Source organism: Canis lupus, chromosome 24, assembly GCF_048164855.1.
Source record: "Canis lupus baileyi chromosome 24, mCanLup2.hap1, whole genome shotgun sequence".
NCBI lineage: Eukaryota > Metazoa > Chordata > Mammalia > Carnivora > Canidae > Canis > Canis lupus.
This window is the reverse complement of record NC_132861.1, coordinates 3,546,332-3,571,891: the sequence shown is the minus strand read 5'-3', so window position 1 is coordinate 3,571,891 and position 25,560 is coordinate 3,546,332. Positions and strand designations below refer to the sequence as shown.

The following is a 25,560-nucleotide window of genomic DNA, read 5'->3' as shown; positions in this document are numbered from 1 at the left end:
GAATAATCAGTAAATATATTCAACAATGCTCACAATCTTAAGCTCCAGAAACATTAAAAAAAAAAAAAAAACAGCAGGAGGACAGGGGCACAGTATACCCACTAGTATCATTAAAATAAAAAAGATGAAAAATGATAGAAATGTATGTGAAGTATTTGGAACCCTTACACACCGTTGGTGGGATTGTAAATTGGTACAGTGGCAGTGATTAGAAAGGACCATAGGAGATTTCTTGCTGTTGCTGACATTGTTTCATGAGCTAAGAAATGATACTTGGGAAAGTTCATGGAGCTCCCTTTTATTGTTCTTACATCATAGCTTCAGATCTGGAAAGAGGATTAGTCTTGTTGCTCACATCAGCTATTCTCAGCCAGCTTGGTCTTTAACTCTCATTGTGACAGATTACTTGATTGGACTTTACCTTTCTTTGTTTCTAAGATACATGCAGATATTTTCTGTCTGAATCTAAAGCCCTTTGGATTCAATAGGATTGTACGATGCAAATATGTGCTCTGTATGTGGATAATTTTGAACATGATGAAATTTTACGTTTTCCCTTCATTTTTAGACACGTATATTTCTTCTGCCTTTAAAAAATTAAACAACTGAATTTGGATAGCTCTAACATTTTGCCTAACTCTGGTCACAACATATATCATTCTACTGAAAGAAACTACATCTGTGCCATAAATAATTTTATTTAAAGTGAGTCTGATTAGCCAAAAAAAAGTAGTAGTGCAAAATACTGTCAAATTAAAGTTTATTTTTTATTTTTTTATTTTTATTTTTTAAAAGATTTTATTTATTCATGAGAGATACACACAGAGAGAAAAGCAGAGACACAGGCAGAGGGAAAAGCAGGCTCCATGCAGGGAGCCAGACATGGGACTTGATTCTGGGTCTCCAGGATCACACCCTAGGCTGAAGGTCGAGCTAAACTGCTGAGCCACCAGGGCTGCCCAATTTTATTTTTTAGAATAATATACAGTAGTCGCATGCCTGGGTGACTCGGTTGGTTAAGCATTCAACTCTTGGCTTCTGCTCAGGGTGTGATCTCAGGACCCTGAGATCAAGCCCCATGTCAGGTTCTATGCTGAGAATGGAGCCTGCTTAAGATTCTCTCTCTCCCTCGCCCTCTGCCCCTCCCTTCTGTGTGTACTGTCTCTCTTTCTTTCTAAAATAAATAATTTTTTGAACGATTTTATTTATATATTTATGAAAGACACAGAGAGAGAGGTGGAGACATAGGCAGAGAGAGAAGCAGGCTCCATGCTGGGAGTCCGATATGGAACTCGATCCCAGAACCCCGGGATCACAAGCTGAGCCAAAGGCAAATGCTCAACCACTGGACCACACAGTCGTCCCTAAAATAAATAATTTTTACAAAAGGAGTAACATACATTAGTTGTGGCTGAAACTTAATCTTATACAGACATAGATTCAGATCCAAGTTCTATTTTTCAAGAGTTCCATAGCTTGGGTTTTTTGTTTTCCTTAGCGTTCAGCAGGATTCATGTGTTAAACTAGGGTAATAACATCCTTTTATTTTATATGGCTATTTTGAGAATTAAATGAATAGCATAATTTTAGGCCACCTTGAAATCTTATATATTATAGCTTTTTTTTTTTTTTTTACATTGTAGCTATTCTTATGATGATATTCTCATTATAGAGAACTTGGAAGATGGAGAAAACAAAGAAAAAGCTCACATATAGTCCCACAACCATAGATCAGTGAAGATACAGCCTTGTGAGCCTTTATCCAAGATGGTAATGACTGTTTCCAGGATCCATCCATGTGTATGGCTCTCCTGTGTTCTCTGGCTTATCATGCTCCTCCTCCATCTCATGGCTGTGGCTTCCATTGTGCTGTTGAGAGGTAAGCACAGGGTGGAAAGGTCTGATCAGGAAGCCCAATTGACCTCAGTCAAGAACAGGTTTACAGTTGGCTAAGTCATTCACACATTTGGAACGCCTTCCAGCTCTGATATCCCATTGTTCTGTCTCCTCATCCATCAACAACTCTGTGGCAAAAATATCGTCTTATGCTCTGACACATTGGTTCCCTGGCATCTGCAGATTAAACATGCATTTGATGAATGGGATCTCTCTGCATCATACCAGACACCTGGCTACAACCATTTTATGTTTATTTGCCCTGGCTTCATGTCTGCACTGCCCAGATGAGTCATTTTGTAAACCTTTTGTCAAAGCATTATAAAGGGACATATATTAATGACTAAAACTGCAAGGCTCAATCTTTAAGGCCCTCTCTCATATTTTCAACAGATGTTTAGTACTTTGGCCTATTTTTCCAGGGACTGTGACTCTTAGCTATTGAACATAATAATAAATAAGTATACCTTAAATCATGTTCTGTGAGTAAATTTTCCTTTTCATTCCTTTATTTGGTTATACTCCTATTACACACTCTCTTGGTCACCTGACTATCTGCTTCTTATCACTTCATTAATTTAAATAATTTATCATGTACATTTTTGAATTTTGGTCTTGTCACTAAGGGGTGCTTCTGGGAGAATGGTTAACTATGTCAGTTTTTTCATTTTGTTATCCTCAGAGCATACTGAAGTACCTGGCACGTAGAATAGAGCCAATACATATTATCACTTTTAATAATATCTATAATGCCCTGCGCTGAGGATATAATCACATTTATTAGACAAAGCACTCATTAGCAAAGCAGACACACAACATTCATACAAATGTTCTGCAAGATTGGGCAATTCTGAGAGTGTCATTCAGGAAGATAGGACAATCATCAGGATCTCTGCCTTTTTGCTTGTGCAGTGCTATCAAAACCCATCTTAAACCAATGGCCAATTAGGGGACTATAAAATGGTAAGTCTAAGGCACAATGCTTGAGTGTGGGTTAGAAACTTAACTGTGTTCTTATAGGCACTTTAGGCTACGGTAGAGAATAGCTCTAAACTCTTGTAGTGAATCCACTTACCGTCAAAACTTAATTTCATCAATAAGAGTTCTAATAGTCATCATGGTAATAAGTCACCAGTTTTTCCTGACAGTGTGCTAGGGTATGTTTCTTATAATGGAAATACAATTACCAGATGGCTTGTAGTAGCTTCCCCAAGAGACAGAGCTGAGGGCCAGTCCCTGTTAAAGCGTAAACTGGCTGGCACATATGTAATATCACACTGATAAACTGAAGCATTTAAAGTGAGCTGGTGACTCTGTGACACTCTATTCAATGCTACAGTTTAAAAAAAAAGAGGAGGACCTTCCAAGGCTGGGTGAAGGAAGCGCCTTCTAAGAAGATTGGACAGTTTGCAGCACCTCGGACCTTCCAAATCTATTTCTACCTCAGATCCTTTGCACTTACTTTCCCTTCACCTGGAAGGTTCTTCCCCTAGGTGTTCTCATGGGTCCCTTCATTGCATCACTCATGGTTCTGCTCAAAAGAAAAAGCTTCCACAGAGCATTTAGACTTTCTTTCTTTTCTTTCTTTCTTCTTTCTTTTTCTTTCTTTTTCTTTCTTTTTCTTTCTTTCTTTCTTTCTTTCTTTCTTTCTTTCTTTCTTTCTTTTTTTTTCTTTTTATATGTATTTGTTTAAATCCTTGCAAAAGATGATTATTTTCACATGCAAAAAAAAATCACTAATTAAAAAAAAATCATCTCTACTGATATGTGTAATGTGGGAGAATGATATTAGCACTGGGCAGAAAATCAGCAGATGTGGGTTCACTTCCCAACTGGCCACTTACTTCAAGCTGTTTCTTCATTTTTAAGTGGACATGCCAACACTAATTCAATGAAGCTAGTCCAAGATATAGCACATGCAAAGGGGTACTCTACCATTGTATATGCACTAAGTAGTTTAGTAAAAGTCAGGTTTAGTGAGATATTCACCTTCAGTAAAATTCACCCTTTTTAAATTCAATGAGTTTAGCCTTCACCACGATCAAGATATAGAATATTTTTATCACTCTTAAAAGTTCCTTTATGCCCCTTATCAGCTAATCATGTCTCTCAATATCCAGCCCTGACAACCACTGATTTAGGATTATGTCCCTAATTTCCAAAATGTCATGTAAATTTAGTATGTAGTCTTTTGAAAGAGTCTGGCCTCTTTCCCTAAACGTGGTGCTTTTAAGATGCATACATGCTGTTGGGTAAAAACAGTAGTTTGTTCTTTTTCATTGCTGAGAACTGTTCCATTATATTTATTAATTGTAATTTGTTTATCTATCAACTATCTGAATGGTTGTTTCTGGGTTTGAATTAGTACAAATAAAGCTTCTGTGAACCTGCTTGTGTAAGTCTTTGTATGGACATTTGTTTTCATTTCTCTGGGTAAATGCCTAGGAAGGAGATTGTTAGGATATACTTTCTTTATTTTTATTTTTTAATTTTTTTTTAATCTGAAAAATTTTTATTTCGAAAGTTTTGAGCTGCTTGTATTTCTTTTTCTTTTTTTAAAAAAAGACTATTTATTTGAGAGAGAGAGCACACACGAGGGGTGGAGGGGCAGAGGGAGAGGGAGAAGCAGGCTGAGCAAGGAGCCTACCGACTTGAGGCTCCATCCCAGGATCCCAACGTCATGACATGAGCCAAAGGCAGATGCTTAACTCACCGAGTCACCCAGGCTCCCCTGAGCTGCTTGTCTTATTTCTTAAGTGGTGAATTTGCCTTTAAGAAAAACTCTCCATTTTTTCTGAGGAGGAAAAAAGGAAAATTAAGCACCTACTTATCAATCTAGAGAAACATCTAAATGCAAGAAGGTGAACAATGGTGACTCTCCAGGCTGAGAATTAGGAGCTATTTTTAGTGATATAAACTAGATAGATGTTTTAACAGAACTAAGTAATTTCCTTAAGTGAGGGATAAGAATTCCTTAGATAGAGTTCTGTGTGTTCTCCAGTGAACATTTGTTTGTAAGAGTATGGAGACACAATAAAGGGAAGAGAATAAAGACATGCACACCTTTTTTCCCCTTAAATACCACGCTAGAGAAAAAGACTGAAGTGATCATAAGAGGATATTTTGGGATTTTCTTTTTTTTTAAGATTTTATTTATTTATTCATGAGAAACACAGAGAGAGAGGAGAGACACAGGCAGAGGGAGAAGCAGGCTCCCTTTAGGGAACCCGATGTGGGACTTGATCCTGGAACCGGGATCACGCCCTGAGCCAAAGGTAGATGCTCAACTGCTGAGCCACCCAGGTGTCCCTGGTTTTGTTTTTGTTTTTGTTTAAGATTAATATAGGCTCTGGAAAAGTACATATGTAGGACTTTATGATATTCAAAGAACTAAACCACATATTGGAGTGGAGTTTATTCTGAAATAATAATCTTAAAAATCAAAGTATATCTGAAAATAAATACATCTAAAAAACAAATAAACGATATTCCTACTGCCTGCATTGTAAAAAGTTAATTATGAAAAGCAGGCTTTACATGAATGTGAGGAAAAACCATGGCCTCTTCTATCCAGAGCCAGAAAGGGGAGATTTGCTGTTGACTCTGAGACATAGGAATGTATATACATACAATGAAATATTACTCAGCCATCAGAAAGGAAAAATATCGACCATGTGCTTCGAGGTGGATGGAACTGGAGGGTATTTTTTTTTTTTTTTTTTTTTTATTTATGACAGTCACACAGAGAGAGAGAGAGAGGCAGAGACACAGGCAGAGGGAGAAGCAGGCTCCATGCACCGGGAGCCCGACGTGGGATTCGATCCCGGGTCTCCAGGATCGCGCCCCGGGCCAAAGGCAGGCGCCAAACCGCTGCGCCACCCAGGGATCCCCGGAACTGGAGGGTATTATGCTGAGTGAAGTAAGTCAATCCGAGAAGGACAATCATCATATGGTTTCACTGACACAGGGAATATAAAAAAAACAGTGAAAGGGATTATAGGGGAAAGGAAAGAAAATGAGTAGGAAAAATTGGAGAGGGTGACAGACATGAGAGACTCCTAACTCTGGGAAACGAACAAGGGGAAGGGGAGGTAGGCGGGGGGATGGGGTGACTAGGTGATGGGCACTGAGGGGGCACTTGATGGGATGAGCACTGGGTGTTCATTTGATGGGATGAGCACTGGGTGTTATGCTATATGTTGGCAAATTGAACTCCAATAATGACATGGGCAGAGCTAAGAGTGAGGAGCAGGTGGAAATTAAGCCCTGCCCCTTGAAGCCAGGCTGCAGGAGATTCTGTGGTCTCTGAAATGCTTAGTCCATTATTTTATTCAATATATTTAAATAAAATATAGTACATTGTTGAATGGAGTATATTTTAAAATGTCTAGTTAGTCTTTTTGTGGTTTTAAATTGCTATAAAATATGTTTCTTTTCTGCAAGTGATGTTTAAAGGCCAGGAAGTCACTTACATTTTTATTATTTTAATGATATTTTTTGTTAAACCATATGGCTCTGCCTTGTCATTAATTAGACATTAACCAAAGAACCCATCACATTCAAGCAAGAGCTAAACTCAGCAAAAATCAATATTTTTAAATCCTAGCCTCCAGCTCTTCATGAAGATAGGTCTTGGAATAGAAGCTTGCCACACTGGAAGGAAAATTTTTGAAAAAGAAAAAGGCAAAACAGACCAGCTATAAAACTTTTGTTTTACTTGTCAAAATCTAACTTGAAAATAATTCTCTAAGCTATGTCTATACTGTTGATTGTGGAGGCCAAGAAAAATCAAGGCCATTCTACCTCAAGTTTAGCATTAGCACAAGTACAGCCATCTTAGGCCCCTGGGAATAGAGCTGAACTTTACAGGAAAAACTGCAGAATGTCCTCAATGTCCTTGGCAGGGAATCCCATATCAGAAAGACAGTAAAGCTCAGAATGCCCTCAGCGGAGAATCCCGTATCAGATCTTAAGAAACTCCCCCACCCTTTCCTCCATATCGGAGTGGAAAAAATTCCTCCAGCCCTTCTGAAAATCCCCTAGACCAGCCCATAAAAAACCCAGCTATAACCCACCTCGGGGTCCAAGTTCCTGCTCCGCTGTGTCGGGTGTACTTGGACGCAAGCTCCAGCTTGTAATAAACCCTCGTGTGTTTGCATCGGGGTCAGCTCCTCGGTGGTTTCTCGGATTCACGATCTTGGGCACAACATTGATCTATAGAAAACTTTTAATATCTAGCATAGACCCAAGGGGGCCCATTTTAGAAACTCATTAATTTTGTATTGAATCAATGTAAAAAAAAGAAAAAGAATTAACTAAAGTATATAGTCCAGGCTACCTCATAGAGACAAGGTTCAGAGATGTCAAGTGCCTAGCCAAAGTCACATAGTCAGAGTCACTGAAATGGTACTAGACTATGTGTTATTTGGTTATCAAACCAAAATTATTTCCTCTACTCTACAAACACCTTGGACTTGGGTTTTTGAAACTCCAATTCAGTTTTAAAACTAATTTTTTTTCCTAAAGACATTTTTCCCCAGTGATGGTGAATTTTATGTGTCAAATTGGCTAGACTAGGGTACCTGGTTGTTTGGTCAAACAGCAGTCTAGATGTTGCTGTGAAGGTATTTTTTAGATGTGATTAAAATTTAAATCAGATTTTCGATAAAGAAGATACCTCTCCATAATGTGAATGGGGCTCATCCTATCAGTTGAAAGTTTTAAGAGAAGAGACTTATGTAGAAGGAAGAAATTCTCTCTCCAGACTGCCTGCGGATTCAGGAGTACAGTATCAAAAGCGAAGTAAGTCAGAAAAAGAAAGACAAATGCTATCTGATATCACTTATATGTGGAGCCTAAAAGAGCCAAACTTGGAAAAACAGAGAATAGAGTGGTGGTTACCAGGAATTGGTGTGGGAGAAATGAGGAGATATTGGTCAAAGGGTACAACTTCCAGTTATATGATTAACGAGTTTGGGGATTTAATTTACATCATGGTGATTATAGCTAATAATTCTTCTTCATTTACTTGAATAATGTTAAGAAGAGATCTTTAAAAAAAAAAGCTTTATTTATTCATGAGAGATACACAGAGAAAGGCAGAGACACAGACAGAGGGAGAAGCAGGCTCCCTGCAGGGAATCTGATGCAGGACTCGATCCCAAGACCCCAGTATCACGACCCGAGCCAAAGGCAGACGCTCAACCACTGAACCACCCAGGCGCCCTTAAGAAGAGATCTTAAATGTTTTCATCACAAAAAAGAAATGGTAACCATGGGATGTGATAGACATGTTAGCTAATGGTGGCCATAACTATTTTGCAATATATGCATGTATCAACACACTGTACACTTTAAACTTACACAATATAATGTATCATTTATATCTTATAAAACCAACTTATAAAGCTGGGGGTAAATTACTCTTGTGCCCAAGATCACGAATCTGAGAAACCACCAAGGAGCCGACACCGATGCAAGTACACGAGGGTTTATTTGCAAGCTCGAGCTTGGGTCCAAGTATACCCGACACAGCGGAGCAGGGACTTGGACCCCAAAGTAGGTTACAGCTGGGTTTTTTATAGGCTGGTCTAGGGGATTTTCAGAAGGGATGGAGGAATTTCTCAAGTTTTGTGTACATTCTGATATGGGGCTTTCAAGGGCATTGAGCTCTGTACTAATTCTAATATGGGAATTTCTACCACGGGCATGGGCTCTGTTGTCTTTCTGATATGGGATTCTCTGCCGAGAGCAATTCTGAGCTCTGCTGTCTTTCTGATATGGGATTCCCTGCTGAGAACATTCTGCAGTTTTTCCTGTAAAGTTCAGCTCTTATTCCCAGGGGCCTAAGATGGCTGTACTTGTGCTAATGCTAAACTTGAGGTGGGATGGCCTTAATTTTTCTCAGCCTCCACATTACCAGCCTGCAGTCTGCCCTGCAAATTTGAAATTTGCCAGCCCCCACAAGTACATGAACCAATTCCTTAAAACAAATGAGCCGATTCCTTAAAATACAAGCCTATTTACATCTATCATCTATCTATCTATCTATCTATCTATCTATCTATCTATCTATCGGCTCTGTTTCTCTGGAGATTTCTAATATAGTCTCCAATAAAATTTACAGATGAACAGAATTTTTAAAAATGTGTGTTGTTTGATAGGTCAAGTAATATTCTGGGCGCTGAGCAATAAGAGGACTTTAGGGATCATCTTAAAGCATTCTGAGTGGAAAAGGGACCATGAAGTTGCCTCATCCTGGGGTAGATTGCTATGAAATTGTATACACTCAATTAGGCATGGTCCTGAAGAATGAGATAATCCATCCAGTTGCCTGGTTCTTGCTGGGGGTCCAGCTCTCAGACCTGTTCTTGCTGGGGGTCCTATAATCCTCATCTTTCAATAGACTTTCTTCAGCCATCTTCTTGAGATTGGGCTCCTTTCTTGATAGAAAATTTTCTATACTTTTCTCTAGGAAACATCTCAGCTCAAAATTATACTTAAACATTTCCACTGAAATCTTTCTCTATCATCATATTAGGCAATCTATGCAGGAAAAACTCAAGCTATATTTATCCACTTTGATTAATACAAATAAATCCCTATTAAAGATTTTCATGAGCAAGAATCTATATATACAGCGCTATATATAAGTTTTCACAGCACTCTAATGTAGAGGTAAAATTATTATGTAATGCAAACACTGTAAAAGAGGGGCCTCTGAAGAGTGAGGGGTCCCTCTAATTCCTCATTATTATTATAGCGACATCTCAACTCAAGGAAAAACCTACCCATTGTCATAAACTAAGATTATCTCTATTTAATTAGTTGTTGGGTTAGAACTCTGTGAGTTCTGTCAACCCCCTCGCAAAACTTTCCCCAAGCCTCAGACTTACAGACTGTTACTCATCTCAAAGACTTATCTATTATAAATTCTTGAAGGAAATCCATTGTATTCTCCACGCCATGAACTTCCTCCAGCATCCCCATCTCAGGAGCCCACCTATGAAAGTGTCTTCCCTAGCCTGGCAAGCTTGGCCTAGGGCTGCAGGAGGAAAACAGTAGAAAAATCATTTCCCGGAGAGAGACAGCTTCCTCTCCTCATGACTCTGAGGATGCCAGAGTGATTGATAGCTGCTAAATCCTAATCAGCAAGTTAATTTATGTCAAATCTAGAAACAGCCAGCAGCTTGGATTAGAGGGTTTCCTCCCAGGGAGCAATCTTTTCCCTTGATCAAACTTCTGCTATGATCTACCGACCTGCCACAACTCACAAAGATCCGAGGTGGGAGAGGTCACAGAAATTCACCAGAAGGGGAGAAAAAGGCTGTGCTCCTGTCTGGAGGGAGGATGAGAAGGTACCAAGAACTCACCATTTCCTGCTGGCCTGCAATTCCGGGTCTGTTTGTCCTCTGCTCACTCAGCCTGCGTTCACTCAGAGCATGCACTGAGCTGCAAGGTTAGGCACATACATTTTTACACATGTGGAAGTGCCAACTTCTAACACTGATGGCAGATGACTTTACCTCAAGATCACTTTGCTTCTCTTGAAATTTGTTTAAAAAAATCTGCCTGGACTTTATTCTGAAACAAGACAGTATTTATTTATAATTATTTCTTAGGTATACCATGCATGCTGCTCAGCAAGAGAAATATAATGGACTGGGGATCTCAGTGGTTATGCTGCAGAGAAGCCAGACAGATTATGTGCTTATAGACACTCAAACAATGTTAGGGTCATTTGTTACACAGAGTTGAAGATTGAGTTTTATTATTCTGGTTCATAAAGCAGGGTTACTCTTACTGAAAAATAGTTAATGGACTGTCACCAAATAACCACCTAACCTCTGGTACCAGCCAGGGTTCAACTAAAGAAGCAGTGCCATTAGGTGATATATATTAAACAATTCATTGCAAGAATTGACTCCTGCAGTTGTCAGGGGGTAGGAGGAGGCAAGTCTGCAATCTGGGGAGGCTGTAGGCCAGGCGGGGCTGGAAATCTCATCCACACAGACACGATTAAATCTGTTAGCAGAATTTCTTCTTTAGGGCAGCTTCCACTTTGCTCCTAAATCCTTTCAACTGATTGAACCAGGCCCACCCAGATTATCTAGAATAACCTCCTTATTTTAAGGTCACCTGATAAGCAACCTTAATTCCATCTACAACTCTAATTCTCCCTTGTCATATAACATAACGTATTGACAGATAGTGGACATCTTTGGGGGCTATTTTTCTGCCTATACATCTCTCTAACAACATTTTTGTTGTTGTTGTTGTTGAGGAAGAGAGAAAATCTCCTCACACAGGTCAAGAAATACTACCTTCTGCCCTAGCACCGTCTCTCAAATCATCCCCTAAAAGGTACCTGAACTGGTTTTCTTTTTAACGTCCCTACGGTGGGTGTCACAGAGAACTAATTTTCCTTGGCTGATGGCACTTGGATATGAAGGAATTTGTGAGAATTTTCTCCACCAATACTTATTGTGTACAAGTGGTTGCTTCCAAACCCCCAAGAAAGTATTTTAAATTGTCACTCGATTTTGAAAGAAGGTAAGATTTAAAGGAAATGAATTGGATGTTGCTACAGGCCAGAGAAATCTATTGGGGTAGGATGATGTCGGTGACATTCATTTATTTGGACAGTATGGGTTGTATTTTTTCACTCAAGTCTCAAAATAATAATCTGACAAAGATAATGATTGAAGATTAAATTATATCTCATGCATAAAAACACTTTTAAAAGGTGAAAGCACTATCACTACACCATTAAGAGTCAAATTCTAGAGCCTAAAACGACCAGAAATCATCTAATTTCATCAAAGATACGATGCACTTGCTTTTTTCTCTTCAATACTTTCTTTGATGCCTCTTCTGAAAGTTCAGCAGAAAGTTTTCTCCAGAGGCTTGGACTTCCTCTCGTGTTTCATATCTCAAGTTACTAACCTCATTTTCAGGGCAGAACAACTTATATATAATTCATCTTTACATTTCTAAACTCATGAAAATGACTTTCAGTTTCCAAAGAGTTAGTAACACAAAGTAAGCATTGCACATATTTTTAACATTCGTGTCCTCTAATGTTCCTACAAAATGTTATCTTTTGGTTAAAGATAGAGTTGGGGCATTAATGTGGCTTTTTTTTTTTAACATTTATTTATTTATTTTAGAGAGAGAGCATGAGTGAACATGAGCAGAAGGGACAGAGGGAGAGGGAGAGAGAATCTCAAGCAGTTTCAGCTGAGGGTGGAGTCCAACACAGGGTTCAATCTCACGACCCATCATGACCTGGGCTGAAATCACCAGTCAGACATTTAACCAACTGAGCCACCCAGGTGCCTCATCCATTGTCTTCTTTTGTGTTTGTTACTGCAACCTTCACCTCAACCATACCTTGTGCTACAGTCCCAGCGTCCCACCACCAACCATCTCTGTCCTGTTTCTGGGCACAACAGATTTCAATGCCTATAGTACCTTCTCTACTGCTGATCACCTTCGATAGTTGCCACTTGCCTTTCAAATGTCAGCTTACATGTCTCCTCATTCAGGAAAGCTTCCCTGACCACTCGCAAACTGGGTCAGCTTCTTCTCCAATGTGATCCTCTGCCCTGTGCTCACCCCTTATCCTACCTTTAGCACAGTGTATGGATCTTTCTTGTTTCGTTCTCTGTCTTCTCCTGAAGGACTGTCCATCTTTCTATCCTCAATGCCCAGCACAGTCAAGGCTCTGAGTACATATTGTGGAATAAATGAGTGAATGAGGAACTGAAAGAAGGAACCATGTGGCCTCTCATTCCCCCAGGCCTGGGCACAGTGTCCACTAAATTGTCATGCCTCCATCCACTTCTCTTCTCCCTCTGAGGAATGCATGGGTATCCTGTGGTCACTGCAGATGCTTAGTGTCCAAGAACAGTGCTTCCAGAGGCCTGTGGATGATTTCATGCACCTGCTCTTTGTGGGTGACCTTGCCTTAGAACTTTTGATGTTAACTGTGACTCATAAGAGATGCTGAGCACATGACATGCTGAATTAGCTCCATGACACGTGAGAAGCCTGATCGAAGTCTGGGCAGCTGGTAAGGCATGAGCTGTGACTGTCACCATCTAAGTCCTGTGAGAAATTGATTCACATAATGCTTTTAATAAGCTTATATTGGGAGAGGACAAAATCAGAATTTGGATCTTTATTTGTAGAAACATTCAATAGCATCTTAGAAATATCTTCTTTTAAGTGAATTTCTGGCAAGAATTGACATTATTTGACAGAGAATTGCAGCTCTGAGTAGCATTGCCCTGAAAGTAGTCTTTCTATTCTCTTTTGAAACACTGCTGGTCCTTGGTAGTTTCCCCATCAATCATGCTCAGCCTGCCTGCTGGTTTGTCTAGTGAGACTCATGGGAAAGACATTCTTCCTTCCCTTTCTTTTCATTCTCCCCTTGTGGTGTAGAAGAGAGGGAAATGGAGGAAGAGGAAATAGATTTGTTTAGTGATTAATGTGAGAAAAAAAAATCAATCTCGCCCTGGCCTAATTTGACAGCTGACTTTTCCATCAGGACTGATTCCTGTTGTAAATACATGCAATAGTTTACAGCTTTTGTTCTTGATTTTAGCATGCAGGTGACAAGAGAGTCCAAATAACAATCCCAGCAAGGGAATTGGCTTCTTAAAGATTACAAACATCTAGTTGTTAACCATTTGACCGCTTTAAGTTAGGAAATTTAATCTTCCTGTTTTATTTCTTCATTATTCATAATATCTGCTCATGGAGGGGCCTTTAGTTCCTTTATATATATTTTTAAAGTATATAGTGACTGCCTGCTATATGTCAGACTCTGCTGAGTGCTAGTGAGGCACCATCTTTGTTACTGTGTGTATGCTCAGTGCTGGAAAGATACGTTAATTATGTCATAGCCCTAATAAATGTAAAATTATAATTGTAAAGATGGCAAAAGAGAAATACACAGCTCTATCAGTTAGTTATTTCTGATAGCAAGAACCAAAAGGTACCTCAGCACCAATGAAAAATCAAATTTCTTTAGTCTTGTAGTTCAGTGAGGATCAGTGATCTAAGATGGGCTTCACTGGGGTGGCTCTGCTGACTTGCCTTTCATGCTCCTCTCGGGCCCAGCAGGCAGCCCAGGAGGGTTCTTCTCATGGCAAGGGCAGAGACATGAGAAGACAAAATGAATTATGCATGACCTTTTCAAAATTCTTCCCTGTTATCCACTTTCATGTCATTAGCCAGTGGAAACCAATACCAAGCCCAACATCAATGGATGGGGAAAAATATTCTTCTCTTGGAAATGGGGAGAATAATAATAATCCAACTTATGGCACTGGCTCTTGGAGAGTACTTTGTGGATGATTTAAGTAGGAGTGAACTAAGTGAGGCAGGAGATGAACAATTTGACTGGTGAGAAGGGACATGGTGAGTTTGAGTTATTGAAAGAAGGTCAATGAGGTTGGGGATCAGAGGATGAGCAGCAACATGAAGTAAACTAAATCTAGAGGGATAAAGAAGGGCCAGAGCACAGAGTGATTGGTAGGCTATGTTAAAGACGTTGAATTTTTATTTCAAAGATTCAATATTTAGTCCTGGAAAGGTATTTATACATCATGCTATTTATTCTCTTTCCCTCCTTCCTTTTCTTCTTTGTAAATTTGGGACAAAAATGAAAGCATATAATTATTATACAAAAGTATAAAACTAAATAATATGGATATAGTTTTCAATATATACTTTTAAAAAGTAACAGCAAGCCAGGAATTTCTTTAGTTTTTTAATTTTTTCCATTTTGAGTGGTTTATTCTACTTTATGCTTCTTCCTAAACTTAAGATAATACCATGGTTAAATTTAAGCAGAAAATTGATGCTACAAAGTGATCTTTTTAAGATGGTCTGGCTAAATAAATAAAATATTCTGGCAATAGCATCTGAAATTGCATTGCATCTTATATTAATGTGGAATATTTGTGCATTTTGCTCAAAAAGTAATAAAAATAGCACACTGAGTAAATCTAGATACTTTTCTTTTGCTTATCCATATTTCAACTATGCATATTTGGTAAGTGGACTCAAGTCAGAGGCCTAGTGTAAGCCTTCTCTTGCCTCATTTCCTCCTTACAGAATATTCTAATTTCTACTCAAAGATACATTTTTAAAATTTCTTGGCAAAAAGTATTTTAATAATGTGAAATATATCTAGGATAAAAATACATTTTTGATCCAGTCCAGGATAATTCTGAGAGCGAAATCAAGACCCATTATGAATAACATATAGACCAAGACTATCCTGGGCAAACTGGATATCTGCTCATTCTAAATATATCCAGGTAGAATTAAGCCCCTTAAGACAAAATGCGGTTCTTCTCCCCTGTATGGCTAGGAAGATGATTACCAGTACAGGGTCTTGTGCATGATACCGGAGGTGTGATTTAACTTGGGAATTACAAAAGCTGACAAAAGATTGGTTGCTAATGACTGGAAGGATAAAGCATGTCTTCTGTGGAGAATTGTGTGTGCAGAGAAGGTACAGGCTCTAGTGTCTGACAGACCTGTGTTTACCACTCACAGTGCACTGGGGACACATTGTGTTACCATCCCATGCCTCGGTTTCCTCTTCAGCAACGCAAAGACTTGTGAGAATCTGATGAGATAATACGTAACATATAGTAAACATTCAACAAAGGTTACTATATGTAGGAAACTAAAAAGATTACATAGTGGATTATGGGACCAATGTCCAGTTCCTCATTGGTGATAACCTTTAAGTAAGGTGACCAAGAGACAATTTCCAGTAGAGCCCCCTGTGTACCCCAATTTCCTTGTCCCCTGAGCTGTTTTAGGACACCTGCTGCTTTCTCCAAAGGCCTTGTTATGCATTTCAGAAAGTGCCTGGTTTTTGTATTGCAGATGCTACAAGCAGACACTGTTGACTGAATCCTCATGAACCACCATCTCGAGATCTTTTTTTCCCTCCTGCACTCTCTATGGGATGCCAGCTCTCCATGCCACCTGTGGATGGACACAGTTGCTCTCTGCTGAGATCAGAATTGGACACAAGGTGGAAGTGGAAAATTTTCAAACGTTTTTTTGGAAGTAAGAGATTTTAAGCTTAAAACAACAGCTGAGAGTGGGTCTCTTGCACAGCTTCCCAACACTTCCTAATATGATCTAGTGAAAACAGTTCAGGGATAGTGTTGCTGAATTATTTCCTCCTTTTGTCTTTGGGCTAAATTTCATCAACACCTCTGTGTAGTTATCTAGTCAGTGTCAAGATGCTACCCCATCCCCAGATGCCTACCAGGATTTCAGCCAGATTTTTGTTGCTCACTCTGGATAGCAATATTCCAAATGTATTTAAGAGAGCACTTGCACACCAAACCCACTTTCAAGGTCAGATGGGGCTGGGAAATGCTGTGCACCATGGCTCCCTCTTAGAGATTCATAACTCATTAGCATATTAAAGACTGGTATGTCCTTCAGTAAAGACATTGGGTCAACTTTGACTCAGCATAACACAAATTTATTTGACCATGGTGCCCTTTGGTCATTAACAACTATTAATAATCATGGCACTAGTAAGGGACTTCCACAGATAATGCTGCTCCATAAAATACCATTCTTTTCCTAGTTATCTCAGTTGTTCCTTTAAAAAACATCTGCTTTTGGGCAGACCTGGTGGCGCAGCGGTTTAGCGCTGCCTACAGCCCAGGGCGTGATCCTGGAGACCTGGGATCAAGTCCCATGTCGGGTTCCCTGCATGGAGCCTGCTTCTCCCTCTGCCTGTGTCTCTGCCTCTCTCTCTCTGTGTATGTCTCTCATTAATAAATAAATAAAATAAAATGAAATAAATAATAACCTCTGCTTTTGCAGACACCATGCAGAGGTGATCTGTTTTAGTGCTCTTGGAAGGCATATATGATGAGTAAATTCAGCTTGTAAGTGGTTTACATGATTACATGATAAATCTGTAGCACATGTAAATCATCCTAGAGTCTGTGCAGTATTAGACCTATTGGAAAGGAAATCAAGCTGCAGGTGCCCAATTAAGTACTTTAATAAAATATGAAAACAGAATGGATAACACAACTCATCTATTATTCCATCATTTATATGCAACTGATAAGCATGGAATAAATCTGGGGTTAAAAATAATAAATCCACTACACTGAATTCTGATTTAAGAGACTAAAACTCTGAGGGGCTTGGGCTAGCCAAGTAAATGGGGTTAAGGCAGCCAAATTATCATCTTTGCCTGTTCAGAAACTTAACTTCATGAATTTCTCTAGGTGTGATTCAATTCTGGGGGACTGATCCAAATACAGAACTCTTAGAGTCATAAATCTGAATATAAACTTATTTATTCATAATCGGGTGCAGGCCTCTAGGCATTACTCCATTAAAATCCTTGTGCCCACTCACATTTTGACTCCCTGGACCTCCGTGAGGACAGCTGCCTCTGGCTTTCCCCTGAGAGTGAATTTCTTTTCCCTAAAAGTTTGATGCCTGAGAGGTTCTGTGGTAGCCCCTGTGCCATCCTTATTTGGGAATCTTAGCCATGTGGGCAGTCCATCAATGAATCCAATCACTGCCTCTCCCATGAGACTCATCCATCCTCATGTAAATGGAACCCCTCTCAACAGTCTGGCTGGCTGACACAGACCCACCTATACATGTCTGATTTCACAACATATAGGCAGTTTAAGTTCTTGCACAAGGACACTGCATAAAATATTACAGAGATTTATATCCATGAATACTCAGCTGGTAATGACCATCAGTTATGGCACTGATAACATTTGGAAAACCACTTGGAAGTTCCATGGCAATAGCTATCATATACTGTTTCTTCCCCCAGGAGCAGTTAATTGTACAGATATTCAAATGGGGGATGGTCAATTTTCTATATACATGCATAATAACATGTGTTACATAGCTTTGAAAGTAAGTTTTGTGTTCATGTAGTGTGCTGCAGGATAAAGATGAAGTGAGCCACTTATACCTGTCTTTGCTAATGGCTTTCATCTTCTGAGTTTTTTCATCTATTCTTATCTCTTCCTTCCACTCCATACATTTTGAATATGAAATTATGTGGTTCCAAAGAAGTTCCTAACATAACTGTGTTACTATGTGATGGTAAAAAAGCAACTGTTAGTATATTTCCTAATGCCAGACATTACCAAAAGCACGCAAATACAGCACATGAAGGTAAAGGGGCAAGTCCTTCAGTGTAAATTTGGAGCTCACACATGTGGATCTATGTGTGAAAGCTGAATATTGCTATTCTTATCTTTCCAGAAAACATATTAGGCATCCCCATGCAGATGTCTTTGTTTAAAGCAGCAAAGAACAGAACAGCAGAGTACTAAAATGAGCCTCCAGGTCAGCCCTATACCAAGCCAGTTTCTCTGCTTCCCATTTACATTTTGAAATGGAGCAGATCTTCTTGAATATCCCCTTTGCCCTGAGCAAGCACTATTACCTGTGCCACTAGGGCTGATCAGCCACTTGAAGTCAATGATCAAAGTGTTATTTACTCTGTAAATTTGCTAATAGTTCAGGTATAATTTGGAAAGGTAATCAGACATTGCAGAGGGGAGCACTTGATGGGACGAGCATTGGGTATTATACTATATGTTGGCAAATTGAATTTAAACTAAAAAATGTAATAAAAAAAAAAAGAAAGGTAATCAGAATCGGCAGCCAGATATAATGCATAGGACACTAGTCAGGAAATAGGGAAATCCAAGTGTTTTTACATTTCCAGTTAGTCAAAATTACTGAGTACCTTTTCCCTAATAGAGGGGGTTAAGCATACCCAAAAAAAGAAAACACAGATCCTACCTATGTAGTTTTTTGAATAAAGTGCATTGGTTGGTTGGTTGGAAAGACTTTAGGATTCTTTCAGCCACTTCTCAGTATTAAGAATGCTGTTCTCAAAGTATCCAGTTACTGTAATTGCAACAGAGGCATTTTATAAAGTGGAAATGTGCATTTCTGTCATTCTTTTCTTGGGGGAGCAGGGTTGTTGTTGACTTTTTGTATTCAAAGTAAAAACTTTTTTTCTGTTGCATTCTATACACTTTGCACACCTTTACTCTTTGTTTTGCAAAGGTGTGAAGGATAGGATATTGCAACTAATTTGATAGATGAGTCAGTTAGGCCCAGAGATAGTAGGTGATGAATAAAACAGTAATTTGATGGGAAATCTCATAGGTAGTTTCACAACACCAATTGCTAGCAAGGTCATGGAGCAGTAGGAACTTGCATTTAAATGCAAGAGTTGGTAGAATGTGGCAGTATAGCCACTTTGGAAGACTATTTGGCAGTCTATGATAAAGCTAAACACAGTCTTACCATATAATCCAGTGATCATGTTCCTGGTTTTCATTCAACTGATTTGAAAACTTATGTCCACACAAAAATGTGCATGCGAATGTTTATAGCAGCTGCATTTATAATTGCCAAAACCTGAAAGTACCAAGAACATCCTTAAATAGGTAAATGGATAAATTGTGGTACAGTTGATATTATTCAGTGATAAAAGTATAAGCTATCAAGCCAAAAAACACATGGATGAATCTTAAATTAATATTGCCAAGTGCAAGAAGCTCATACAAAAAGACCATAGACTATGTGATTCCAAATATGTGAATTCTGGAAAAGGCAAAATTAGAGATAGTATAAAAATTGTCAGGGATGTGCAGGAGGGAAAAGGGATTGAATGGGTGATGTAAAGAAGATTTTTAGGGTGGCAGAATGATACTGTATGATACCGTAGTGATGGATACATGGCTTTACGCATTTGTCAAAGCCTACAGAACTTCACAGCAAAAGAACAAATGAATTAATGCATAAAATTTTAAAAAATCATTTAGGAGAGCAGGGATCCCAGGATGAAATACAGAAAGTGCCAAAATGATCTAAATGCATTTCAAATGTTTGAAACAACCTCACTTGAGGTGGGGTAAAAGGCTCTGACCCAGGTAATTTTGAAAAAGAGTAAGTCTGTAAGAACAAAGGTAAAAGAACTATACATAAGTACTAGACTCCAGTTGATAAGGTTGTTTCCCAGGGTTATGGTTTAACAATCGTGATATATGATGCATGTGCATTTGAAATAAGTAAATGGGTGGCAGACTGGGGAATCAGTTTTCTACCTGCTGACGTAGGGGGTCAGAGAAAGGCCAGGGGAAATGCCTAGAATGATCTGTGTAGTAATGGATTAGAGGGAAGACATTAACATGAATTCACGGTTAGCTTAATGTAGATAGATTGCTATGTATAGAAATGCTCATGGATATGAGCGCGCGCGCGCACACACACACACACACACACATTAGTATCCATGGGGCCTAGAAGCAGTGACATTCTAGCAGAAATGAACACACCAACCACACAGAGCTTGGTGTCTAATGCCATTCTCCAATAAAAGGAAGCAGGGTTCTTTGGAAGAATGACTGATTCTAGGATTTGGCAGGGAATATATAAGATGAGCCTGGAATATCTTATAATGGTGGAACAGATTAAAACAATAACAACAACAAAAACAATGGGAATATGTCAAAGGGGCATAGCCAACTGAAAAAGATCCCAAAGACCAAAGATGGAATAATTTAAGTAACAAAATAAATAAAATAGCATTGGATGAGAATAAGTATCTATGAGTCCACATTGATATAAATAAATGATTGAATGAATAAATGACCCAAAAGAATAATTAATAATAAAAGAAGAGCTAAATCTCCCAGGCAGAATAATTTCATATAATTTATGTAGATATTCTGCCCTCAAGGAGGTGGAGCACAATTCCCCACTGCTGAAGTAAGTGGTTTTCTTCCAAAGAGTACAGTATGGAAAGGAGAATAAAAAATCACCTTTACATTTCAGTAACCTGAGAAACACTACCTCAGTCTGGGAATTAAGGTCCACATTGACAGCGGTGAGTCATGTTGGTAGTGGTACCCCTTGATATGATGTGGTATGAACGGCACTTTACTTCTGTGGCCTTCCTCTCCAAAACCTATAGCCCCAGACTAACCATGAGGAAAGCATCCAAAAAAATCCCAGTCCAGAGACATTCTACAACATACCTTACCGGTACTCCTGCAAACTGTCAAGATCGTCAAAAACAAGGAGAACGTGATAAACCATCATGGCCAAGAGGAGCCTAAGGAAATATGACAACTAATGTATCGCGGCATCCTAGATGGGATCCTAGAGAGGAAAAAGGAAATGGTATAAAAACTAAAGACATTTGAGTAAAGTATGGACTTTAGTTAATAATACTATGTCAACACAGGCTCAATGGGCAAATATACCATATTAAGGCAAGATGCTAATAGGGAACCTAGATGTGGGGTATATGGGAACTTTGTACTATCTTAATTTTTTCTGTAAATCTAAAACTGTTGTAAAATAAAAAGTTTGTATTTAAAATACATATGGATATGTTCTGGTGTTATATGCTGCATCAGAAAAAAAATCACCAGGTCTTTGGATTTTCCTTAAATAAAAATTTGAAGTGGGTGGGGTTTCTTTCAAAAAACATGAATATGTTTTGAATAGAAATTATGGAAATGTTCACATGGCCAGAGGAATGATACATATTGAGTGAAACGCACATGTGCAGACTTGGAAACCAAATTCAAACATTGTATGAAATGAAGCAACACAGCAGAGGGAAGTGAAGCAGTCCACTGCATGACCCCAAAGCCCCATGTCTACAGTTGCCCCATTGCCAGGTATGCCAGAAATGACAAACCATCTCAATGACCCAGGAACACTTGGGCAATACCCTAAGGGCCCGGCAGCCCAGGTGACTCAGCGGTTTAGCGCCGCCTTTAGCCCAGGGCTGATCCTGGAGATCTAGGATCGAGTCCCACATCGGGCTCCCTGCACGGAGCCTGCTTCTCCCTCTGCCTGTGTCTCTGCCTCTCTCTCTGTGTCTTTCATGAATAAATAAATAAAATCTAAAAAAAAAAAAAAAAAAAAACCCAAAAGGCCCAGATTACCACTATTTTTTTTTAAAGTTAAGTTTATCCACTCAAATTCTTGTCATTAATCTCAGAGAAAAACTTGGATGACATTAATGCACTCATAAAAATTAGAATATCTGATTTTGATTAGCAGAGACTTGATAAATCTCTCTCCCCACTATCTGTAATTTTAAGAGAAAAAAACCCAAACCAACAACAATGCCACAGATTGCTGTAAAAACTACAACCCTACTTAGAGCAGAATAGTGTGTTACCATGTGAATGTGTTTTATTATTAATGCCCACCTCTTTTCAGTGCCTAATCCAGGCCACAAATCACATCATCATCTTGTCCTGCTCCCCTGAGGCGCACCCTCAGGCACACTGCTTCTCAAAATTGGAATCCCAATCAGAGCATTCCTGCTACATTTAAGTGAGTTTGAAAGAATGCTACTTAACCTCACAAGCTCACTAATGAATATGCAATAATGAAGACTAATCCATCCCGGAGTTCAATTTAGGTCAGCAAACAGAAACCTTCAGGGTATTTCTTGAGATGCTTTGGTAAGCCACTGAATACTACTTCAACCCAACCTGCACTGGCAATGTTTCATGCCAACCTCATCTGTCAGAGGCTGGAAAGACAGTAACAATTCTGGAGATGGGGTAGCAGAAATCCTGGGGTCTGGCCCTGGTTCTGCCACTAACTTAGCCTATTTGGATTTCCGAATCTTCAAATGTGAAATAAGGGGATTGGTCTAGAGGGGCACTTTACCAACTTCGCTACCGAAAAGGAACTTGAACATTAATCCCCAGGATTCTAGAACTTGTTGCCAAAGAGACCCCTCAGAAAGTGGATACAGCCTTTGAATTCTTGGGTTTTATCTGAAAAGTTCACGTGCCATATATACTCTTTAAAGTATGTGTATTCATAGTTTTAGTAAAAGAATGCTTTTAATTACTGTCATTGTTATTTGCTGTTTTCCTTCTACTCAACAGGATAAAATTCCTGCTCATGGAAGATCCATGCTACATCTATGCTGTGGCTCCTCAGACTCTCATGGTATTCCTACCAATTTATGAATCAGCAGGACCAAGGTCTCCTGTACTTCCAAATTTCCGGCCTCTAAAAGTTTGGATGCTTTATTACATTCTGAAACTATAGTGTATTCAGACTTGCAAATGACGCTGAACCAAAAGAAGGAGGAAGATGTCTCATACTTCACTATCAGAGGACGTGTTTGGTCTGAGTCTCATCAGCCTCCAAGGCTCTCCCCCTCTCCTCCTTTGAATGCAAACCAATGGAACTTTTAACCAGCCCTGTGGCCAAAAGCATTACCAGTTTGATGGTTTAAATGGAGTTGACTAATTTGTTTGAATCAGGTACAAGTTTGAATATTTACTGGTTATTGAAGGGTTGGAAAGGTAGAGAGCTTGATTTATTTGGTCAATATATCTCATACAATCTTATTTAGACACAACACTAAAATTGCAGGATTTATTTTTCCAATTTAAACAATAGAAAAAGGATGTCAATAAATAAGTGTTCAGAAGTTGTGTGGGTGTTTCCCACACAGAGACTAGACTATTGTGCTGACATAGTCCTTGGTCCTTTGAGAGGTAGTAACGATAAAACAATAATAATAGCTATTTGTAAAAACTGTAATTTGTTTAGTTAGCAGTTTCGTCTCCTGTAAACCTCACAGCAGCCAACAGTCATAACATTGGCTGGGTTGTCTTTCTTATTGATTTGTAGGAGGTCTTTATATATTTAGGATAAGAGTCCTTTGAGGGATATATGTGTTCCAATATAACTTGGTTATTAGCTTACCTATCCACTATCCACTGTCTTACTGATTCATTCTCTTAATGCTCTTTTGATAAACAAAGATCTTAATGTTAATGTAGTCTAATTGGCCTTTTCTTTCTTTTAAGATTATTGCCTTTTTCTGCTCTTTTAAAGAAATCTGTGTGTAACCCAAATTCATAAATCTGTTGTATTTCTAAGTTCATCTTCCAAGAGCTTGACTCTTTTACATTTACGTCTCTGCCCACGCTGAACTTTTGTGAATGCTGTGAGATGCTGTCAATGTTCATTTCTTTCCATATGGATATCCAATTGATCCAGACCCTTTACTAAAGATATTATCTTTTTCTCCGCTATATTTCAACGAAACTTTAGTAATAAACCAGGTGACTGTATATGTGTGTATATGTGTTTGGACTCCTCCTTCTGTTCTGCTATTTTTCTATCCTTATGCCAATACCACAAGTCTTATAATAGATAATATCATATATAATTTGTAGTACATAGATTTATAGTAATTCTTCATATCTGAAGTTTTCTTTTCCTTTCTTCAATATTATGTTTCTGATTCTAGGTCCCTTGTTTTTCTAAAAACACTTGATAATCAGCTTGTCAGTTCTATAAAAGAGCCTACTGGGTTTGTTACCAAGATTGCATTAAACCTATGGATCAATTTGGGAAGAACTTATACCTTAGCAGTATTCTGACTTTCAGCCATTTGATCGTGGTGTATTCTCTACATTTATTTATATTTTCTTGACTTTCTCTCAGTAATGTTTTGTAGTTTCCCACACAGAGGTCTTGTACATCTTTTTTTTTTTTTTTTAAGAAGGCAGGCAGCCAGATTTATTATTTTATTTATGATAGGCACACAGTGAGAGCGAGAGGCAGAGACACAGGCAGAGGGAGAAGCAGGCTCCATGCACCGGGAGCCCGACGTGGGACTCGATCCCGGGCCTCCAGGATCGCGCCCTGGGCCAAAGGCAGGCGCCAAACCGCTGCGCCACCCAGGGATCCCGAGGTCTTGTACATCTTTAGTTAGATTTATTCTAGGCATCTGATAGTTTTTGACCCTGGGTACATAGATTTTTAGTTTCTCTTCCATAATTTATTTTATCATCCTCATTATTTTAAAGCATTCAACCTGTTCCAAAATTTTCATTTTGTGGTGAATGCAGTGATGAGTATTTTATAACTGTGGGGTTGGAGAGAAGACATTTTTATGTTTATGCATAGTTGGAATATTCTATACAAATAGTAATAAAATGGGATTTCAGCTAAAAGCAAGCCTTGGAAGAATTATGAATGTCTGAATACTGGGAGAATTCCAGAGATATTTTCCTTTCTGAGGAATGTCTATGCATTTCAAGGGAGGCTGAGACCTGGGGCAGTGGAAACACCCCTGGATACTGGCTTATCTTCTCCGGGAGAAATTTATTTTCGCTCCACTAAAGCAGAATAAGAACCCAGAATCCTTCCCATTTTGTGTTAAAGAAGATTTTCTCCAACAGGAAGGAGAAACAGCCATCCCTCCTAACCAAGAGCCAGACTATTTTGCTCAGAGTTTTTCCCCTACAACCCTCCCATGTACAGGTTGCATCTGGTTCTCATCCCATCATTCCAGAGGTTAAGACTGGAGGTGCAGGTGAATTCTGTTGTATTCTGTTGTATTCTGCTGCGAGTAAATAATAATCTGCCCTTCTCTCAAAACTTGTTTGTGCATTCAGAATTATATTTATACATATGAATATTAAAAAGTTAATAAAAGTTTCTTTTCCCACGAGAACAAAATGTCTGGTTTTGATTGCCACGGTGTATTCCTTGGCACCTAGCACTGTCCTTAGCATGATATATATTGGTTATATGATGTATTACTTA

At 38.9% G+C, this 25,560-nt stretch overlaps 2 long non-coding RNA genes across 3 annotated transcripts; both read right to left on the bottom strand.

The window, feature by feature from the left end:
* Positions 1 to 743: 743 nt before the first annotated feature.
* LOC140616616 (uncharacterized) lies at positions 744 to 10,815 on the bottom strand. Its single transcript, XR_012017019.1, has 3 exons — positions 10,269 to 10,815; positions 4,610 to 4,690; positions 744 to 1,869 (listed from the first exon to the last, which is right to left on the bottom strand). It is a non-coding gene; the product is annotated as an uncharacterized lncRNA (long non-coding RNA).
* Positions 10,816 to 14,622: 3,807 nt separating this feature from the next.
* LOC140616615 (uncharacterized) lies at positions 14,623 to 22,646 on the bottom strand. Of its 2 annotated transcripts, none has more exons than XR_012017018.1 (4): positions 22,182 to 22,646; positions 20,991 to 21,114; positions 19,255 to 19,368; positions 14,623 to 15,541 (listed from the first exon to the last, which is right to left on the bottom strand). It is a non-coding gene; the product is annotated as an uncharacterized lncRNA (long non-coding RNA). The 2 variants fall into 2 exon arrangements; XR_012017017.1 differs by lacking the exon at positions 14,623 to 15,541 and adding an exon at positions 18,742 to 18,849.
* Between the last annotated feature and the right edge of the window lie 2,914 nt (positions 22,647 to 25,560).